The sequence below is a fragment of the Centroberyx gerrardi genome, chromosome 19 (assembly GCF_048128805.1).
Source record: "Centroberyx gerrardi isolate f3 chromosome 19, fCenGer3.hap1.cur.20231027, whole genome shotgun sequence".
Lineage (NCBI taxonomy): Eukaryota > Metazoa > Chordata > Actinopteri > Beryciformes > Berycidae > Centroberyx > Centroberyx gerrardi.
This window is the reverse complement of record NC_136015.1, coordinates 13,126,923-13,133,198: the sequence shown is the minus strand read 5'-3', so window position 1 is coordinate 13,133,198 and position 6,276 is coordinate 13,126,923.

Below are 6,276 nucleotides of genomic sequence, written 5' to 3'. Positions count from 1 at the left end.
AGCCCCGAGTCGTGAGAGTTCTGACAGGGCAGTAATGAATGGCATCACACAGGGACTAAAATACACCATGACAACTGCTAGGAATGACCAGAATATTCTATTTCCTGTTAGCGACTTCTCTCCAGTGATTGTGTGCAGGACAGAATGATAACTGTGTGGGTGGCTGCTGTATGAATGTTACTAGGAAAGGGAAAGGAGTGCAGCTGCTGTTGCCATAAAACGTCCATTACATCTTCATCATGTTATCTCAGCTATGGAAGTTTTGAGACACAGGGGCGAGCTCAAAGATTCCCTCTAATATCCCTCCAATTTTCCCTTTGGTAGCCATTTTGGAATTTCTACCTATCATTCTTTCATGTTGTCATCGCTCATGCCCCCATAGGCAACATTTACCTCGTGTTTTTATAAAGCTGTAATATCCACCATCAGAAAAAGACACCAAATTAGCCTCATTCCCTCTCGATGATGGTATAGATTCAAGGCTCCCGTAATGGAGGCTTTGCATGTAGACAATTAGGGCCTTTTTGTAATTAAACTGTCTTTTATCTATCACAGTCATTACATGGGCCACATCTGAAGACAGAATGCGGACATTAGGCGAGTCACATTAAAATGTAATTGACTGGTAAATAAAGTAAACAAATAAATTATCTCCACAGCTGTGCAGCTCTAGTCAAAGAATAAGAAAGGAAAAGGCTGTTGCCATGGCCTTGGCTGCAGTTGCATTAGTGCTGGATTTTGACACTTGTTTTGGTGGAATGTTATCAGCATACCTCCAAGGCACAGTGCCAGGACATTTCTTTTGAACATTTCTTGTTAACATTGCAAACATTGCATTTCCCTTTTTGCCTGGCAAGGCAAGTTTCTGATTCAAACCAATACTTAACTAAACAATAATGACCTTCAGTAAACGTGTGTCTCGGCTTCTCTTGACTTCTACCCTGCAGCAGTGGTGACGTCATGGAGGGAAGCAAGCAGGCTGCCAGAGGGAACTGTCAGCAGTGACTTTTGACAGGCTGCGTGATGGAGGTTTCCAACAGAGTCATGGTCTTGTTAATGACGGCACCGCACAATGGGCCTGATTTAAATGAACCAATCAACCCTTATCTAAATATCAACTCTGATTATTAAGTAGCTCCATATCAGTAGCTCTGATTGAAGACATTTTATTATTAATTATTCCAGTAATCTTAGCTCGGGGAGACAGTGCGTTTTGAAATATCTGATTTTTAAGAGTATCAAATTTTTAGAACTTAATTAAAGTTTGTTTAATTACCATTTGGGGATAGGGCTGTAGTGGGTGATACATGTAGTTAAGGAAAAAAAAAACATCATGGAGGGTCATCAAAACAAGTGTGAAAAAACATTGTCTGGGATGTTTCAATATTCATATTTAGGCAATGTCTATTCTAGTACGGATGAGTTGCAATGCATTTTAGTTAACACTTTGCATATTGACAGGTTAAAGAACTAAAGATCGTAAACTCACAGCAAGAATACTTGGTCTAAGTACAATATGTATGACTAATACATGGTGCCTTGATATCTTACTGTAATAATCTCGACTGTTGACTGTATAATTTATCACTATTTTCACCATAGAGGGTTCATACCAGATATCGCGGATAAATTGCTTCATTAAACATTAGGAGCGTTCACATTGGACATATCTATAAAAATTACGGGCTCATCACTTTACCTTGTTTTTATGTTTTACGCTTTGCAACTATGTCAATGCACCCTTCACCATGAGATGTCGCAAGATTTGAAACAGCCTATGAAAACATGGCTCTGTGTATGTTACCCATTCCTCCCGTGGCTGCGCCTTGCTACTTCACGCAGTGTTGGCCCCAGTAAAACTGTTCTGACATCTCCAAATTGCATGGCGATGAAACCATATCACAGTGTTCAGATTTCAATTCTACTCCTTGGGGAAATATTGTTTCAAGCCATTACTCTTCATCAAGAGGGCGTCATACTCGCTCTGTGCAGCTATTGTCCTCCGTGGCCCGTGTCTTCGGCTGTGCCTCTGAGACAATGGCATGCTCAAGTGATGTACAAGCTGCTGTAAAACACTGAACCCTTGTCATGTGGCCACAGAGGACCGTAGCACAGCGACCAGAATCCTTAAATGGTGCTTGCACGGCGATTTCATCATTATTTTGAGGGTGAGCTGCATCAAATACCGTGCCACGTTCACTTGATGAAGCGATCATATGCTGAAATGGGTGCAGCTTACAAAGTACTTATTAAAAAACAGTGTGTAGTGAATCACTTGGATACTGTGATCTTCCCCACTGTCTGTGTTGAATATGCTCAGTTGCAGCGCGACTGGCACGGCACCAATGATCCGTGCCCGCTCCCCATTCATCTTCGCTGCATCACTCTGTGTACGGAATGCCACAAATTACAGCCCTGGTGGATTCATGCTGCTCTAATCCTCAGCAAAACTGCGAGGGGTTATGTGGGGAACCCTGCCAGTTTCCTTGGGGGGCGAATGATCTCTCCGACCTACCCTTACTAACCCCAGCGGTCTTGCCGCAATGGGAAAAGATCTATCTCTGCTTATTATTACTTGCACCTCCCACCAGTGGTACAGAAGATGAATCATACCTGTCAATCCGTGTCCCTGGTGCAGGGAGGCCATGTTTGTTTATATTGATCGGCAGCATATGTGGCACAGCTGTTGCCGGAGGAGCCTGGTGCTGGCAGAGGTTCGTTCACACTTTCCCTTGGCAACGGTACAGTTGGCAGGCAAGACAGCAAGCAGTACACACTCGACTAATCAATACAAACAATGAAGCAGCAATCAAGAATAATGTTGGAGCAGACAGAAAATGAGAGAGAAAAACGCTTTTGACTATGTGCTACTCAAAGATTATTTTGTTTTGGATTCTGGTAAAAGGTGTTTCTGTAATACTTAACTATGCTGTGTGATTTTCTGTATGTGCATGTGCGTGCGTGTGTGTGTGTGTGTGTGTGAGAGAGAGAGAGAAATGCATGCACAGTACAGTGAATGATTTTGAAATAATTTGCATCTTTTTGTCATCTTTGCTGTCAGATTGTCAGATGTTTCTTTGGCCTGAAGATTGGCAGTCAGGGGAAATCTGAATACGTAGTTTGTTTTTATGGTAATAGCATCGGCAAAATTTAGCCACAACTTAATGTTAGACAAAACCATTCTTTCACAAAAGTTATTGATGTTTAGCTGGGTTGAAGATGGGCCATGCATTTTAAAACATGTTATAGTGAATATTAAATTAAATATTAACAATGATGACCAAATTTTTCTGTGCCATGGACTATTTTCAGGTCATGGAACTATTTGATTATTACCTGTGAAAAGCATGAAACAATCCAAAATTTTAATGTGTTTGGATAATTGTATGTGAAAGAAAGAGAAAGAGAGAGAAATAAATCAATGCTGCACAAACCTGCATGGTTAATAGTCTGAGCGAGGGTTCAACAAACCAGATCCAGAAACATGTGAATGTGTGAAATTGTAAGTGCAAGTGTAGGAAGTGGGGCAAATTACTCATGGTGCAGCATCTGGCAATGATTAGTGGCCATTAATTGGTGTTAACTGGTGCTACTAGTGTTTACGGAGTTGAAGGATAATTAGCTGGGGGTCAACTCGGGGCTGAAATTAACATGTCAGAACTCTGCAGCTGTCTCCCGGCAACTAGGCGGGGTACTGGTGGGGTGTACCAAATTTGGTTAGCAGAGTATAGGACTATGTGGATGGTTGTGTGTGCATGTGATGTGTATTTTTATGGGTGTTTTACTGAGTGAGTCAGTCAGTTAGTGTGTGTGTGTGTCTGTGTCTGTGTCTGTGTCTGTGCACGTGTGGGTCGTTGCATGAGTCAAAGTCACAAAAATTAAGTACCTCAAGAATAGCTCTCAGCAGGGCCCGGGCCTGACTTGCCAGTGTAAACAGTGAAAAGAAATACTCAAGCCCAGTCAGCCAGTCTGCAGTGTGTCCAAGGGGGGACCTAGCCGAGACCCAGCTGCAGCACCTGTATAAACACTAAAACTCAGTGTGGGCAGTCACCTCGCACAGCTGGGGGACAGACAGGCCGGCACTGCATCAGGGAGACCGGGGCAGATGCTGCGCTCTGGTCGGCAGAGTTTGTCCTGGTAAGCCGATGCAACATCTGTACTCAAAAGGAGGGGAACTGTCATGCAGTTGACTGTGGATCAGGGAGAGCAAACATGTACAAAGCTGCAGTTCATCTCTGGTGGTGGATAGAGTTTAGGCATTCTGTGCAGATGTTTCATATTTAAAGCATGACTCCGGCCATTTTCAACCTGAAACCTATTTTCCCTATCTTGTTCCATCGTACTGATCGATTCTGACCAAAATCTCATCAATTGCTCCACTACTTAGATCTTGCTTGTCTGAGTGCCAATGGACAAACATCAACCCCAAAAGCACCCAAAGCATGTCCTTTCCAACACATTGATTGATCACTCTGTATTGAAACATGTCAGTAAAATGATGTAAATTAAAATGACAGGTTTGCTGCTACCTTGACCGTTGCTCCAGCACTACCTCATTTACTCTTTCTTGTCCGGCTGCGGCTGCCTGTCTATACACACCGCTGTGTAAAGTAATACAAAAGGTCATGGAGGAACTGAGAATGAAATATATACATGTCTCATTACAGAGTGGAGCATTAATATTTAATGTTGAAGAAGACGGAAGGTGGATTATTTTGAGTATCCATTGACCCTAATGGGACTGTATTGTAGCGGCTTGTACCTGTGCAAGCAAGACGCAAGTAGCTCTATAGTGAAGCAACTAATGAGATTTTGGTCAGAATCGATCAGATGGAAAATTATGGGAAAACAGGGTCCAAGTTGAATATAGCCAGAGTTATGCTTTCAGTTTATTTTATTTGCACAGTGATAAAATGTAGAAGCAGAGTGATTAAAAATCACAGTGATAAAATAGAAATATATATAAATATAGAGACACAGAAGGAAGAGATACAATCATTCTGGTCAGGTGAGATAAACCTCCTCCCTGGAGTTTATACAGAAATCTCACCTAAAAACAAACAAAATAACAAAAAACAAAACAAAAACAATTTACTAACTCTGATGTCAGCTCCGTCAGCAGTAGACAATAATCACATAATATTATTTTTGTTCTGTGTCAGTATGATAACATTTGACAAGACAGAAAAACAGCAGGAAAGGGAAATATAAGTTGCTCATGTTTCTTTTTCAGCTCCATCAGTTTTCTACCTGGACCTCCATCGCGTGCCATTCTCCTGGAGTCTTTGCCATCTGCCGCGGATCACAAAGGGATGTCCAACCATGATATCCCGACACGTACAGCTAACCCTCCGCACACACTAGAGGAGAACTCCCAGCCATCAGAGTTCCTGCGCTCCGATACAGGATAATGACTGGAGCGAAACGGGACAAATTCCATTGTGCGATAACTTATCTCTCTAGGTCTGTGGGACTTTTTTTTTTTTTTTTTTTATTATATGAGGGCCCCGCGTTTCATAAACCCCAAATTCATTTCACTCTGTATCAGTGCTGATACAGTTTCCCCGTCAATGAGAGGGAACTCTGGGGCTGGGAGATAGAGAGGGGGAGAGAATTCACCGCACACTGCAGGCGTTGCGGGGAAAGCGAGATAAGAATATTAAACAGGAGAAAGAATTGTGTCTTCTCCTCCAAACCGGTAATATGGCTGAGGATGGAAATGAAAAGGGAACACTCAACTTCGGCCTGTAAGAATTCAATTGACAGAATTTAGTGTGTGTGTGTGTGTGTGTGTGTGTGTGTGGTGGGATGGGCCAGTGAATTTTGATTCATGGGAGTGTAAACCTGAATGTTTTATGAAATGTTATTTCAGTTCAATTATGAAAAGCTCCTTTGATAGTAAATCTATTAAGGTGATCTTGATGGGCACTGCTTCAGACTTAACAAAAGATGAGCTTCACAGCAACGCCACCATGTGACACTTAAGGTAGCCTTGATGGAAAACAGGTCTATTATCAACATTAAACAACATTTTAACCAGGTGGATTAATGTCCGCACCCATCTGAATACATTTTGTTCGGCTGTTCGCTGAGCACCGCCTTGCATTGAAACATTAAAACTAATATACTAAAATGCAGGGAGACAATTTTGCTGTTTGCAACAGACTTGCCTGACACGCGCGGTCGCAAAATTAATCAGTCCCCCTGATGATGACTGCAAATTGCCCGAGATTATGTTGACACGTCTTCATTGCGGCATCTAGGAGGAGGCGATGG